Source organism: Ambystoma mexicanum, chromosome 4q (genome assembly GCF_040938575.1).
Source record: "Ambystoma mexicanum isolate Mex_15411 chromosome 4q, UKY_AmexF1_1, whole genome shotgun sequence".
Lineage (NCBI taxonomy): Eukaryota > Metazoa > Chordata > Amphibia > Caudata > Ambystomatidae > Ambystoma > Ambystoma mexicanum.
In genome coordinates, this window is record NC_090928.1 from 1,256,822,579 (window position 1) to 1,256,839,711 (window position 17,133).

The 17,133-nt window shown below is 44.9% G+C and overlaps 1 protein-coding gene across 4 annotated transcripts in view; it reads left to right on the forward strand.

Moving 5' to 3' along the window:
- SLC29A1 (solute carrier family 29 member 1 (Augustine blood group)) overlaps positions 1–17,133 on the forward strand; it is a 589,752-nt gene that overhangs the window by 179,395 nt on the left and 393,224 nt on the right. The window lies entirely within an intron of this gene.

Here is a 17,133-nt window from a genome sequence, read left to right on the forward strand (position 1 = left end):
CTTTTAAATTATGCCAATCCGGAAACAACTGTACTGGTAAGCTTGCCGGTACCGTTGTTTCCAGACTGGCAAACTACAAGCTCTGCGAGCGGGTGACCTTGCGGGCGGAACGGCACCCGTTCGCTGACCTCGACGGATGCACCGGCACCATTCATGAATGGTGCCGCTGTATCCGGCCTCCCCATTCCCATTGAGTCCAATGGGACTCAAATGGGAATGCGGGGTAATATTTACCGGCATGCGGCAATGGGGAATTACCGGGAGCGCTGGGGCTGTAATGGCCCGGTAAGTGCCCGTTGCCGGGTGCCGGAAAATTCATGACTCCGGCGGCAGCCGTGCCGGTAACCCCCATTATCTCCTAGCATTCGTCTCACTACTACTTTTATATCATTTTAAAATCACGCTCAAAGTTTAAGCTTTTCCTTCTGCTTATTAGTGCTGTCTCTTGTTGGAAAATGGTAACGGTTGTACATTGTATTCATTCATTTTCTTCATATTTTTGTACCTCCTATTTGTATTTGTGCAGTGCTTTTGGTAAAAGCGCTATACAAATATAACAAAATAAACGTCAGTGCATATCTCATCCATTCCAGTTGTGCGACAGTGTTGTCAATGGCATGCAAACGTAAAAGAAGCAACGTTTGATCTGCATGTGATTCAGTGGATTTCTGAAAAATGGGTCATGGTTCTGTATTTCGATTTCCTTGGTCTACGCCAGGACGCTCAGCATTAATTAAATGTATTTGTTTATTGGGTAGTTCTAATGCGACTATAAAGCAAATGGTATTTCAAGGCGCATGAAGACAAAAGAGGGAGGGTGGAACAGGGACAAAAACGGTCCCGCTAGGGCCGTGTAGAACTTCTGATCTGAATATACATAAACATTTCATCATTCCACCAAAAAGATAGGTGAGTGCAGTCCCAGGGGCCAAGAAGACCCTGAGGCTCCTACTAGACCTTGGCCCTCATTACAACTGAGGTGCTAAGTGCACCAACTTATGTTTACACCATGGTGGATGGCGGATTTACCGCCCCATTACAAGGTGAGTGGGGCGGTAAATCCCCATTTCCCATTTTACCTTCCCCATTCCCATTTTTGCCCCATAGGGCATAATGGGAGTGGGGAAGGCGCTAATTACGGCACCGTAAATTACGGTGCCGTAATTAGCACCAAGGCGCCTTAGCACCATGGAACTTAACGCCTGCAAAAAGCAGGCGTTAAGGTGGGAATCAGGCGTTAAGGGTTAACGGTGGCGTTAACCCTTAACCCCTGAGTTGTAATGAGGGCCCTTGAGTCATTCAGATCGTTCTGTAACAAAACAGTAGAGGGGAAGGGTGAGGAGGTTACATTGAGGGGAAAGTTACACTTGTACAACACAGCACAAGGCTGGCAAAAGAAAAAAACATTGGAATGGGTGCACTCATTGGGGAGAAACAAAACGGTCATACTAAGCCTTGAGTCCTTCGGATCGTGCACAAGTCTCTCCATGAACTATCCTCCAGGCCATACTGGTGCCTTTTAATCAGTTTACAATTTAATTGCAACTTATTACATCTGGGAAATTAATTGTATAGGCTTTCAGTTTACCAGTGGAATACATGCATGGGAAGTTTGAAAACCAGCCTGCCCTCTACTTTAATACGATATAGTCCAATAAAAGTGGGAATTTCACTCGATCACCTGTATTATGAGTGATTTCCTGTAGTATTTATTTTGTCTTTTATTTATTTATTTATTTTTGCATTTATTACAGCACACAAAACCCTGAGGCATCTAGGCACTAGTTACAGAAAGTGCATAATTAGGACATAGTAGTTGCATATATACCGACTGGGAAAGTTACTCCTCATGTTACGGGGAGCTACATCAAATAGCATACATAGGTCATAGTGGGTACACATATGAAGGCTGGGAAAGCTACTCCTCATGTTGCGGGGAGCTACATCAGAATACATACAATGGTCATAGTGGGTACACATATGAAGGCTGGGAAAGCTACTCCTCATGTTGCGGGGAGCTACATCAGAATACATACAATGGTCATAGTGGGTACACATATGAAGGCTGGGAAAGCTACTCCTCATGTTGCGGGGAGCTACATCAGAATACATATAGTGGTCATAGTGGGTACACCTATGAATACTTAAACTTGTAAAGAAAAGAAAATAACAAATAGTCTTGACAAAACCTACCTTAGGATGGATGTTCTGTTTATATTAGTAAATATCCTCATCCATCATGTTGTACCTGGAATAATATTCACCATTGCTTACCTTAATAATGGAAACCAGGTACGGCAAGGTTTCTGTGGTTTCTATGTGTCCGCTGTCTTCTGTATGGCTACTAGTTTTCTAGTCTGTGAAACTGTGAACGCAAACAACTGTTTACGGGTGGAATTAATGTAGCATAAAGTACAGATCGCTCTGGAAAAGATTGTGACTTTCCTCACCCTCTTTTTCCTTAGGCCACAAATGTTTGTTTCCTCATCATCGCTTGTCTCGAAACACTTGTGGTGTGGTGTATCACTTATCAACCTTATTTGTAGGTCAAATTATCCCCAAAGCAGCCTCTGATAGAAGTCAAAGCCAGGAATTTGTCGGTATGCCCCACATATAGTTGCTCGGATGTACCAGCCATTTCGTACTCGCCTGCTTTATGTCTGTGATACTGCTGTGAGAAGCGCAATGTTCCTTATTGTCATGTCACAGATTGCATCAGCCATCTTGTAGTAGGCTTTAATAATCCTCACATGCTCAAAAATAGTAGACTGTGATGCATGCTTCCTCAGTCTGTCTTTAAGGGGTATTACGCAATTTGATCGAATTTAATTGATCGAATGGTACATCTGGCCGATTTCGACCAGTACCATTTGATCGATTTGAATCGATGAAATTGGGTAATCAATACTGGACACAGGGCTGTGGGGGTATGAACCAGATCAAATGCTGCGGACAGATCTAAGAGCAGCCAGAGGGCAAGTTTACCTTCATCCCTGATGCCATCCATTTGATGTTTTAAATCGAGGAGGGCTGATTCGGTACCATGCCTTGGACTGAATCCAGATTGGCGAACTCCAAGTATATGGTTTGCTTCTAGATGCCGCTGAATTCGGACATAGGCTGCTCTGTTGAGTATTTTTAGCAGAACGGGGCAGTCGTAATGGGACGGTAGTTGTTTGGTGAGGCAGGGACAAGGGTAGGTTTTTTGAAAAGTGGTAAAACCCAAGCATTTTTGAGGCTAGCAGGTACCACACATCTTGTGAAGGATGAAAATAATTAAACCTTTTGCAGTGACATCCCATCTAAAAACCCATCCTCTCCTATGTTATGGCACTATAAACAGAAAAAATACCATACCGGGCCGGTGAACAGTACTTTAGAAAAGATGAAGTGTACAAGAGATTCAAGTGCATTGCACTCTAAAACCTCAAGAGATTTAAATACATTGCGCTTCTTCAAAACAGAGGTACTGCTCCTAAAGCCAGCCTCCCAAGTAAGCAGCTATCTTCTGCTTGCTGAATACATCAAGATCTTTTCATCTTGGAGGCCAAGGGGCGGGGTTCTCAGGTGCTGGGAGAGTGCTAAGGGGAGCACAGAGGGAAAGTGCGCTGGGGAGAGAGTAGAGACAAGTGCAAGGAGGTGGGGTGGACACGACTCAGTGATCTAGTCAGGGAGGGTGCCAAGAGGCAAGTGCTGGTAGGGGGTTGCTGAGGCAGATTGATCAAGGTGAGAGCCTGTAAGCCTGCCCACCAAAGGCCCAGCTCCTAAGGCCCATCCGCTCTCTGTGGGCTGTCCGCGGATGGAGGCGGATATGTGAGTACATCTCATAATCACTTAGCATTTGAATATCACTGAATGGGTATATAAAGTCTACACTCACTGCCCATTTTAACGACTTTAACGCTACACTCTGCTTCAAAAAGACCTTCTTATCACCAGCGTGAGGATCACATGTTCACTCACACCACCCGGCAAGTCACACAATGGCGGCTACCGCTGCCGCTGGCTCGCTTTGCGTGCTGTCCTACCAGTTACCTTCAATGCTCACGTGCATTGCTCCATCCACTACTCCACTACAATCTGTCTTTGACACTTCCCGAGTATATCGAGGAACAATGTAGTTTATTTCTGACCACGCAGTCAATCTCACTTAAATTCATTGCACCCGTTATAATCTAAAGCTTTGTACTGAGCAATATTGATATGCATTAATTTCCTAATTAATCTACTACTTCTGATTAGACTACTACGAAGTTGCTATCTCCATCCTCCTCCTCCTTGAAACTCTGAACGTTGGATTAGCCTACTGTTACTACTAGCCTCTCCACGCCCGTGCCATATACGGGACTAGCCCACTACGCTATTCAGACCTATTAGCCTTATGTTTGACTACTTTCTATTGCATTAGCCCTTTGCACTATTTAGCCTTATCAGATATTGTCTCAGTCTTATCCATCCTAGCTCTGTAATCTGAATTTACCAACTGCACTACTATGCTCGATCAGCGTCCTCATCCTAGAGTTGTATGCGGGCCTAGTACTGAGTCATTCTAAACTGTTGTGACTTAACCAGCCCCTTACCACACTTTAAGGCCCTCCAATTCATGCTTAAATTCCGATGTCATAACATACACGTTATTAGCAGATAAAATGACCTCACAACCTATATTATTCCTAGGCCTCCTCAGCATTACTAACGGCCTGACTACAATTATTTCAATCGTCAAGACAACTGTTCCCCACCTAAATATGGATTCCCATCTATGCCACAATGTACCTATCATCAATCTAGCAATGACAACTAATCTGCCATCCTCGATGGATATCCAGCCAACCAAATTCCTAAAACCATGCATTAATATGACATCACATGTTGTACCAAGTCTCCCACTACCATGCACTAACCAAGACCTCTGTGCCTCTCTCGTTAAAGTTACTCTTCAACCCTCCAAAATTAAGGCTTTCCCCTTACATTACCTCTCCACGACCTTACACCCAATACCTAACAGCCCACCTACAAATACCACCACTAGACCTTGCCCTACTCCACAGAGAAACTGGAGACCCGGCTCCAGAACTCAACGATATCTGAAACCAAAAGTGTATGTTATCAACAAAATAGGTTCTATAAAAAATCCCTCCCCAGACAAACTCCCTATTATATGAAAATTGTTAGCACCCTCCGCTAACAACTCCCCTAATGTTATTAAAGTAGGACTCATTAACGCGAGGTCTATCCAAGCACATGCCTTGGACATACTGGACCTCTTGATGGTACATGACCTTGACATCATTGCTATAACAGAAACTTGGTTGAATCCTATGTCAGGCCCTGCTCTAGCTCTAACCTTACCTGACAACTATTCCATCCTACGTGCAGACAGAGATTCTAACCTGATCAAAGGAGGTGGTGTAGCATTCATCTATAAAACGGTGCTAGAATTAAGAATGATCAACAAACACCACCTACATCAGCCGAAATACTCACTGTCGAATTATACACATCTGCCACAGCCACCATTACTATGCACTTGATCTACTGTCCTCCCAGCGGCACCACCACCTTCGAAAATGACTTATCTCAACTACTGTCCAACAACACGAAATGTAAGTCCCAAGTTATAATCTTAGGCGATTTTAACCTAGGCCTTCATGATCCAAAAGATGTGAAAGCATCCACCCTTAAGGGTGCCTTGTCTGAGCTTGGGTTTACACATTGCATAACAAACCCGACGCACAATAAAGGCCGCACTCTAGATTGGTTAGCAGACCTTAACTGTACCATCAAGGTACTGGCCAATACAACATGTGCCTGGATTGACCATCACCTAATTACCTTCACCATTGACAAGGCCGTATCCCTCACTATTCCTATTAAAGCCCCGGCTTTAATGACAAAAAGTAAACATAACCTTACCTTAGAAAATTACATCAATCCAAACCACGTGCCTATATTAACAAATGGTACACACCTCACTTAAAGACTCCTAGGAAAGAGAAACGCACAGAAGAAACTAGATGGAAAAACTCCCCGTCCACACAAGATAAAGATATCGTCATTGCGGCTTAATTTAACTATAAGACAGCCATTGTCCAAGCAAAAAAAGATAACTTCAATGACCGTATAGTCAAAGCTAACTGGAGCACTAAGGAATTGTTCAACATTCTAAAAGAACTTGAGTCGCCCGCCCCTATACCTGACCTTTGTATTATGGACATCCAATGGTGTACCAACATATAAAATGCGCTTCAAGACAAAATGACGCTGCTATTCAACAAAATAAATACGAAAAAAAACTCATCAATAATACCATACCTCAGAATCTTCCATCTTCCCCTACCATTGTATCGCCACAATTCAATTTAAAACCATTATCTACCAAAGAAGTAGAGCTGATCATACTCAAGCTCAAACCATCCAACTGCAAAGGTGATGTCTGCCCAGCCACGTTAATCAAAGAAGCTGAAACTCCAGTCACTCCTTTTATTACCGCATTCATCGATGCCTCATTTGCCTCTACTACCATGCCCACCAGTTTGAAAGATGCATGGGTACTACAACTCCTAAAAAAAGCCTATGTTGGACCCTAACAACCCATCTAACTACCGCCCAATTACTACTGTCCCTTTCCTGCTGAAAATATTGGATCGAGCAGCTTATCTCCAAATATAGCAATGCCTGGAAACAAACAATTTACTAGCTCTAAGACAGTCAGGCTTTAGACCTAGACATGGGACAGAGACAGTACTTATTGACCTAAAGAACCAGATCCAGGCTTTAAAAGACAAAGGTAAATCCGCCCTGCTTTTACTACTTGACCTATCTGCGGAATTTGACCTGGTAAACCATGATATACTATGCAAGCACCTGTCATCTGCTGCACATTTCTCTGACCAAGCTAACTCTTGGATCAAATCGTTCCTCAGTAATAGATCCATGAGGGTCTTTGCTCTTTCCACCTCAACCCTACCTTCGCCAGTCTCCTGTGGTATCCCACAAGGATCATGTGTGTCTCCGACTCTCTACAACGTTTTCACCAAGCCTTTATTTGATATACTTGACCATCTGGGGGTCACGTATACGAATTATGCGGATGCCACCCAGATACTCATCCCTATCACTGGTGAATACGCTGTAGATAGCAAAACAATGAATGACATCTATAGCGTTATACAAATATGGATGGCTAAACATGGTTTATGTTTAAATGACGATACAACCGAACTACTCTTACTCGGCTCCCCACCCAAATTGAATAAACTAGATGCCTCCTTTAAAACTTTAATAATCGATGGTAACACAATCAATGTAGCAAACCATGTGAAAACATTAGGTATATACATTGACTCTTCACTATATCTCACTAGACAAGCCAATGCCCTAGCATCGGCCACAGCATACACATGTAAGCTTATTACAGCTTGTCGCCCCTACCTATCCACAACCAATTGTATATCAGTAGCAAGAGCATTAGTCTTATCTAAGCTAGACTATTGTAACACGCTCTACTTAGGAACATCCCAACAGAATATAAACAAAATGCAAGTCATGCAGAATAAAGCAGTGAGATCATCATGCAACATCCCAAGGAAACACCATATTTCTACAGCTAGACAGAATTTAAACTGGCTAAACATCAACCAAAGAATTGAACTCAAAACAGTTTCACTAACACATAAGTGTTTATATAACTTCCACAATGCATACCTGCTGCCTGGATAAGATATGAATTAGGCCGGGTGTCCCTGCAGGCCATATATGATTGGCGCTTATGCTCCCTGTTCAGAAAATCTTTACTTTCAACCCAGTTTAATGTTATGTTGAAAATCGTAACCAACTATATTTTCTCCAGAAGTCATGTTTATTAAAATGTGGTTCTCGAAAGTCTATCACTTGCTAATCACAGCAGAAATTCCATTAGATATATTACTCAACAACCCAGATAAAGCAAAATCTGAATTATTTGAATCTGATGAGATGGAAAACAGAGCAATTTGATAGACATTCGAGAAACACTGGTACATCTCATTACAGAATGTTGCATACTTCGACCAGCAAGAGAAACACACTTTGCAAGACATTGTAAATATTTGAACCTTGTAGACTCACAGGATTGTTGGTCACTAATATTGGGATCATGCAATTTACCACTTCAAATTGCCACTGTTATGTTTCTGTTAAGCGTAAAGTTAGACACTGCATAAAAATCTTGATTGTTATCATCTGACTTGAGTTATGCAGGACAATTTGGTTATGTTATGAAGCTTTGAGATAAGTCACAATGGCAAGGAATGCTGAACTAATTTTATTATATTCATGTGTACATGTGTATATCAAATGATTTGTATGTATTATGTATAATTTGTAAACATATTTGTTTTTATTTAGTATTTTATATTTGTATTTTACATTTGAAAGGTTGATTTAATTCAGCCAATACAAAAAAAAAAGTGTTTATATAATCATGCACCCATATACCTCTGCGACACGTTCTCATGCCATACATCACTATGACCTAGCAGAACAGCTCAAACACATTGGGCCTCATTACGAGTTTGGAGGTAGCCATGGAGCTATTAGCTTCATGGCTGCCTCCAAACCGGGCTCCATTACCGGGTTCCTGCAATGAGGAATAACCGGGTCATTCCGACATAGGAGGACCCGGTAATTCCTCCTTGCAGGAACCATTCCCCATTCCCATTTGAGCCTCCATAGGGCTCAATGGGAATGGGGATGAAGGTAACAACATGCACTTTACAAGTGTCACGTTGTTACCTCCCTCTTCCCCTCGCGGGACCCGGAAAAGATGCCTGGTTTTACCAGACGTCTGATCTGGGTCCCGCAAAGGGAACCTCGTAATCGGCCCTGGCGGAATGAAGGGGGCCGGTCCCGTACCGGCCCCCTTCATTCCGTCAGCGCCAGGGTCGTAATGAGGCCCATTGTGTCAACATACCGCACTTTAACCAACAACAGGCAGGTGGATTGAGTTTCCCAGTCCTCGCTGCTAAAAAATGGAATGCGCTCCCCATCACCATTAGAGCTGAACCTTCGTTCATGATATTCCGGAATAAGGTTAACGTTTGGCTCTGGGACCAATACCATAACTGAGCTTTGATATATCCACCACCTGCAAGAACATTATTGTATATACACCCCTGCATTTATATATCTGTATATTCACTGCTATTGTTTATATATTTTCATTGTATACTACTGTAAATTGTCTTTTATTTGTATATATCTTTCTGTAAATTGTGAACCTTATAACATGTAAGAAAAGTGCTCAGTTGCCCCAGGGTCTTGATGCGCCATACAAATACAAGATCAGGCTGAGTTGTCATTGTGCTTGCATCAGTGCCTGTCTGCCATGGGAGGCTGGATGAACCACAATTAGCTGAAGCTTAATGGAGACAAGACGGAGGTGTTGGTGGTGGGTTCCCCCCCAGACCCGTCACTTTGGGTCTCCTCTTTCTAAACTGTCTTCCCTTGGCCATCTTCCGACCCCGACTGTGAAGGTAAAGAATCTTTCCATGGAGGCAGAAGTTTCGGCAGTCTGCCAAGCAGGCCATTTTCATCTAGGAATACTAAAAAAAGGTGCTTCCTTTGATACCCCTTCACCTGCTGCAGCCAGTGGTTGCAGCCATGGGTCTGAGTCACTTGGACTACTGCAATTCACTATAGTGGGCCCAGCCCAAGGACTTAGTCGAGTGGCTTCAGCGCCTGCAGAACATGGCTGCTCAGGTGGCCACAGGCTCTCCATATGGGGCCCTTATTCCGCCGATCCTGCGTGCTTTGCATTGGCTCCCTGTCACTCAGCGGATAAAGTATAAGGCTCTCTGCCTGGTACATCGTGCTCTACACAATCAAGGGGCTGAGTACCTGCGCGTTAAATTTACCCGATACCTTCCCATATGGTCACTTCGATCTGCCTCAGCGGGTTTGCTCTGCGTTCCCCCATTTTGCCGCTCCCGCATTAGAGGCAGGGCCTTTTCGGGTGCCTCAGCACAACTATGGAATGCCCTTCCACTGACACTGAAAAGTTTGTCAAATCACTTGGCTCTTAGAAACGTTTTAAAAACCTATATGGTTTAGTTGATCCACTTATTCAGTTAATGGATTACTGACCTCTCTCTCCCCGGCACCATGATAGCCTTGGGTAACTGTGCGCTTAACAAATGTCTATAACATAACAGACTGATCGAGGGAGGGCCTGGCCAGTTGCAGCAGCAGGGGGAAGTTAGCAAGGAAGGGGGAGAGGGAAGGAGGAGGAGAAAAATATAGTCTTGAGAAGCTTCCGGAACTTAAGGCGATCCGGCTCAAGTCTGAGAGGGGCGGGGAGGCCATTCCAGAGGGAGGCTCCTGTTGAGGAAACGATCTAAAATAAATAAATAAAATTAATTATTAGATTTAGAAAAACAACCCATTTTCAACCAGCTTTTATGCCTGCTTTTCACTTTGGTTCTCTGGAATGGACCGTCTTCCCTAGTAAACCTGCTGATGTCCATGGTTTGTAATGTTAGTATCACAAGAGAAAAACGTTGTGGTGTTAGCACCCCATTCCAAGGGCTGGAACGGTGGGGGGGGGGGCGGGAACGAGACACCGCGCGCCTCCCGTTTAATAAATGAAATACTTATCTAAAATGGCCGCCATGATTGTAGACGGTGGCGGCCGTAAAAGCAAGGAAGGAAGCTGCTGCTGCGGCAATGGGTGCCACCGCCACGACAGTTAGGTAAGTGGGACTGGGGAGGGGGATTGTGAAACATTTTTTTTTTTTTTAAAGGGAGGGGGAAGATGGCGCTCCGCGGCAGGGGAGGCATCCTGCGGGTTCCATGGAATGCGGGCTGAGATTATCATTTTCAGCCTGCGTTTCGTGGAACCTAATTGGCTGCTCCCCCCGCTCCGGGTGCTAATGGTAGCTGTAAACAACAAAATGTAGTGTTGAGGAGTCAGAAATGCGAGATGGACACGGAAGTGTAGTTTCCTCAATGTTTGCCATTCATTCAAATACAAAGAGGTGAGAGAAAAGTCTTTCTTTCCCTGTCTTAATGAGAATGACCCTACCTAGCAAACTAAACTAAAGATAGATGGCCTAGTGTCCAAAAACCATCTGACCCTCACGCTCATATATATAACAAAAGTATACAAGGAATAATTGGCTTCAGTTCAACAAAACAGCGCAGAAGTTCAAACTTATAGTTTTTAGAAAGTACCCCTTGTGACTGTGCGTCCTTACACCTGGTAAAGTAAATGTCTATTTCACCAACACTTGTTCCGAAAACCCAAAGTCACTGTTTTCCTCCACAATACCCTTGATGAGTCTAATGTCTCTTCCACAAAACACTAGTTCACAAGCCAAGGCAATTGTTTTCCTCCACAATATTCTTCTTGATGAGGCAAAGCAGCTGTTATCATATCACAATTATTCTTCCAAGTGTAATACTTTTGTCAGGATAGCACAGCAACTACCTTTGGTGATGCAACAGTTTGTCGGAATGTAAAAGATACCAAGGTCTTTCCACAACACCTTTTTATCACAACCACATTTCTTCAAAGCAACTGTTTCTTTCCTGGTATATGCGCCTGCCAGGATTAACTACAAGCGGTCCCTTTCCTGGGTCACTCTCCTGCCAGGAAGAAAACTCCTTCTACTGGTGGCAATATGGGTTATAGGTTTCCCCAAGTTGACATCTCATAAATGGAGAATTGTGCCATCTTAAATCTTCTGGATAGCCTCTTGGCTGTTGGCAGTGTGGGTTACAGGTTTCCCCAAGTTGATATTTCAGAAATGGGGAATTGTACCCTTTTTGCTTTCTTACTTCTGCTGGATAGCCCCTTGGCTGTTGGCAATGTGGGTTACAGGTTTCCCCAAATTGACACCTCCAGCGAACTTGCGCCGGATTGGGAGCATGTCTCCCATGCAGCGTGGCTTCTCTCCCTGCTACAGACCGCGCCTCTGCTTCCTGCTGCACGTACTCTGCAAAGCTGCACGCCTTCTCTTCCCGTGTCGGCTTCTGCTGGCGTTCGCACTTCTACTGCCGCTTCAGAAACTTTTCCAGACTGTGTCTGCCTCTGCTGCAACTTCCCTGCTCCTCTTCAGCTGTGGTCCATTTTCAGATTGAAATGTCCCGCTCAGGTGCCTTCCCTTCAAACGACTAGACTGCATATTCCTTTTAATGGTACCTTTGATGCTCATTGACTCTTGGTCCTTTTCCCTCATCCCAGTACCACAGGCATTATGGACTTCCAAGTCCATAATGGATTTAGGTCCTTCATGTCTGTTAATTTCTGTATGATGGTTGAACTGGATATTAAATGAGTAATGTGTGACTTAACATTAGGGATAGAACCTCCACCCAAGACAGAATCCAGGCCATTAGAGGATGGTACAACTGACTCAGGTGCTCCCAAGGTATACAACTTATTCTGTCTAGGGAACATTTCACAGAAGGCTCTTTGGGTTCCCCATGAGAGGGACTTATGCAATGTCAGCAGGCCATCAGATATTTGGTCATTACAGGGCCCTCATCCTCACAAGAAAATTACTACTGTGTCTCTCCCAGAGGAATCTCCATTTCCCCCTGACAGCCATCTCCTCCTATGTGATCCTCCTATGTGATCCTGGGGTTGGGGATAGGTAGCAGCTGCCTCCCCCATGCCACATGGGAGGAGATCTGAGGCTGGGGTTCAGTGATGACTCTGCAGGATTCATCACAGTGGGGAGAAATATGTATTATGTTCCCATTTCTACTTATACAGTGGTTTCTCACTGATAAAATGTGTCCTAAAATAAAAAATCCACTTTACTTTTGGGCTACTTATAGTTTTACTTGAATAAATCTTTAACAGTGCTAATGCTTTTTAACAGGCGTCTGTCAAAGATTCAAGTTGAAGGTGGTTGTAAATGCACTGTTAATGCTGAGAATGTTGAGTTTAGCCACTGTACTTCTGTTATTTTCATGGTTTGCATTGTGTCCCAAACAGGTATCTGCCTTTTCCCCAGAGGTGTTGATTAGCCTCTGTTTGATCCATTAAAGCTGTGAAATTGAGTTTGGTTGTGTCGCTTGGTGTAGGCGTAATGTCTTTGCCTTGATAAGCGAGGTAGAAGGTCTTCTTTGTGCATCATCAATTGCCTTACATTAACCCTCTGTGGGTTAACTAAAAGCCACCTTCACTTTGGTGTTTAATAATTAGATATTATATCAGATATGTTGACCTGGCCCCAGAACCCTAATTTTTCTGGCACGCCCTGAGTAGGATTAGTCCCATTAGTGTGGTGCAGTCTTCCATGCAGTTGTCCTTGTTGTCACAGAAGTGGTGCTTAACTGATATAGAAATAGCACATTTTGGGTTTCGTTCTATTTCAGAGATGTGAGCTATGTGGGCATATCAGATTAACATTTGGAGGTATTAGATACTATGAGAATTCTCTCTGGCATTCTCTATTTACAGTATTCCCCATATTTTATGATTTTTCTGAGGTTTTCATAGCTTGGTCACTCTAGCTTTGCAATCCTTGGTTTCTTCCCGCAATCGCCAAGCTTTTTACTCTTGATTCGTGATTGTGCGTTTCAGTGTCAGCCAGGCGTACTCTGCACATTCACCAAGCTACGTTATTGGAAATCTGTCCAGTTCTGACAGCATCAGGTTTCTCAATTCCCTCTGGTATTCGCCTTTCAAGCTCTGCCAAGTATCCAGTTGAGTCATTTTTGGGGTAGGTGTATCTACTTTGGAAACAAGGTGAAGTGAGATAATTCAATTCCAGGCATTGTTTTGCTCATGTCAAGTTTGTAGTGGTGGATGATGAAGGCTAAGAGTATGTTTGGCTCAAGTAGGGATCTAGGTTCCTTCAGCCTGTGCAGGGAAGCTGTAAGGAAATTAACACAGCACAGTGCCAGGCATAAAGGAATAGAAGGAATGTTTTGAAACCTGTTTGCAAGCTCATTAGTAAGACTAAGGATGAGTATTGCGACCATCCTTTTCCATCCTGCACAATGGGTGGCACCTATTCTTGGCATCAACGTCACATAATATTGGCTGTTATGTTTTTATACATTGTATTATCTTAGTATCCAGAACGTTTATGCAAACGTCTGTTGCGTTAGAGCTCTGAACACTGAATATAGCACTCCCTAGTCTGCATCTGCATCTCTTAATATAGTACTTCCAGATGTGAAAACCCAGCTGTGACCATAGCATTTTCTGCCTTGAATGTAGCAGTTCCAGCTTTAAACATACTACCAACGTTCCTACTCTGACTTTCATATCCACTTCTCTCCCTGTCCTCTTCCTTTTTACAGTAGGCTTTGCTAATCAGATAACCTCTTACCTTAGTCCCCCTTCTCTTGACATACTAAATGAGAAACGATGACATGCGTAGGGATGAAGGTGAGCAGAACTTTATTTTGTGCTCATTGTGGTAGTCCAGATTCTTTCATCAGCGTTGCAGAGTCTTCACTATTCTGTCTTGCTTGTAGATGTTCTATGAAAGTACTGGACTCCCATATCCAGTTGTGATGCGTGACCATTTCCTTAGCTCACGCTGGTTGCTGGCGTGCTTGTGACCCAGGGGGCAGAACGCTCCACAATGCGGGGATGGGCCGACATGAAAAATACCTCTTCAAGGGGCTGTCAAGGGGTCCGAGTGTCCTTTGAGGCAGGAACTGCACTGTCAAACTTGGATGAATAATCTGGCAGGGTGTGTGGTGGCCGGGTGTATAAAGTTGATGCTCACCACCACTAGTATCGTGAGGTAAATGAGTAACAACACAAACTGCCAACGAACAAGGCTTGAGAACAAAGTGCGGAAGAGAATGGAAAGGTTCTCTCTCTGCCCACAGGGCCTGGCCTCTGTGCCCCATTGCACACAGCAAAGATGATGTTCCACCTTTAAGAGGCTTGTTCCACTCCAGAACATGTAATCAAGCACATCTGATCACAGAATTCTTTTAGGTTTCCCCAATCCAAGAGAAACAATAACCAGGACCCCCATCTGCAGACTTGTGGGGAAGGCTCAAGCCTGTGGGAGGGAACCAGCGAATAGACCCACAGGGAGTGAGAAGCAGTGTGGGAAGCTGGAGTAGCAGAGAATCTCCAGAGACCGCTGGAGAAGCAGGAGTAGATGGAGGTGCAGAGAGAGCTCAATGTGCAGCAAGAGGTGAAGATGCAGGAGGAGGGGAAGGTGCAAGTGGTGGTAATGGGATGGAGGTATGATATAATATGATATGGCTTTTGTAACGTACCCGTACACAAGTGTTTCTAGGCGCCGCAAAGCAAGGGAGGGAGGACATAGGGAGGACAAGACAAACAGTCCTACTAGGCCTTGTGTCATTCAGATTGTCCAAGTGTGACAATGAGATGTGCACGGAGAAGGAGAGGGGGAAGTGCAAGGGAGAAGATAGGGCGAAGTACAATCAGGGCATGCCTCTGAGTAAGTGCAGCCAGGGCAACGCGGCTCTGGGTAGGTGCAAGGAGGTAGGGGGCTGCAGGTGTTACAATTACAACCCCAAGTGAGCAGTAGGCCAGGACGCAGTGCAAAGGGGACTGGGCGTGGAGGAGCCTGGTACACAGTGAGACTCTGAGGAAACCAAGCAACCAGTCGGCGCAGCAGACAGGTAAGTCGGCAAGGGAGCGAGAGAGAGAAGGCAGAGGAGAAAAGGAAGGTCTTGAGCTGCTTCTGGAACTTCATGTGGGCCGGCTCAAGTCTGAGAGGGTCGGAGAGGCCGTTCCAGAGGGAGGCACCTGCAGAGGAGAGAGATCTACCCCCCCCCCCCACCCCTCTCTGCTTGGTGAAGCCTCTGACCCTCAGAGAGTTGGAGGTAGCTGAGTGAAGGGCTCTAGAAGGAAGAGAGAGTTGGATATAGTGCGGGTCCCGGCCCCAGAACGCCTTGTGGACGATGCAGCTTGAACTTGATCCTTGCAGCCACCGGGAGCCAGTAGAGAGATTTCAGGGCTGGAGAGATACAGTGCTCGGGCTTGAGGCCAAGGTTAAGTCTTGCAGTCCTGTTATGGATTAGTTGCAGGGGTGAAGAGCAGAGGTAAGCAGATTGAGAAAGAGGCTTTTGCAGTAGTCCAGTCTGGAGAGAACCAGGGCTCTGGAGACAGTGGGCTTCTGGGGGAAAGTGAGAAAAGGTAGAATGCCTCTCAGGAGGTGCAACTGGAAGTGGGCCTTTTTGGTAAGGTCTGTTGTGTGATGAGAGAAGGAGCGAGTGGAGTCGAAGATGGAACCAAGGTTTTTTTCCTCTGAAGCCAGACTGATGGCAACCACAGATTCAGTGTGGAGGAAAAGCTGGGAGATGGCCAGCTTTTCCAGGAGTTTTCCCAGGAAAGGAGTAATAGAAATCGGGAAATAGTTTGCTGGTCATGTAGGATCGGCAGAAGACTTAATTAGGATGGGTACACAAGGGAGTGCTTGAAGCGAGAAGGGAATGATCCAGTGGTGAAGGAGTGATTGCAGAAATTGGCCAAGGCTGGGGCGAGTGTGGCAATATGGTCCTTGATGGTTCTGGAGGAGCAGGAGAGCACCTGTTTGGACGACACTTTCATAGATCGGACTTTTCTAGAGACATTGTCAGGTGTTATCAGAGAGAAAGAGGGACAGAGGGTCTGAGAAAGGTAGAGGGAGGTGAAGAGGAAAGCGAGGACATGATGTCCTGAATTTTAGGGGTGAAATGAGAGGCCAGAGCTGTATAGAGGGCCTGGGAGGAAACAGGAGAGGTGGAGACTACAGTAGGATTGGCCAGCTCTGTACAGATTTTAAAACATTCGCTGTGTTATTAGAGGCCGCAGAGACACTGGCTTGTATATGGGGCCTCTTCTTGGAGAGGACAGAGAATCTGTATTGCCTTTGGAGCAGACGGCAGGCCAGTTTATCAGAGGATGTGCCCGAAGCACTCCACTTCCTCTCAGCCACCCTGCATTTGCATTTCAGGGTGGCAAGGTCGGAATCGTACTAAGAGTTGCACTTGGAGGTAGGCTTAAGGTGGATTCTCATGACGGGGCCAAGGCTGTCCAGCATATTGCAGATAGGCAGATGCAGGATAGAGACGGTTGGGTCAGGGTGTGAGTAAGCCGCAGGAGTAGGAGAAGCAGAGAAAGTAGATGCAAAGGCATCCACTGACACTCGCTTCATGGGT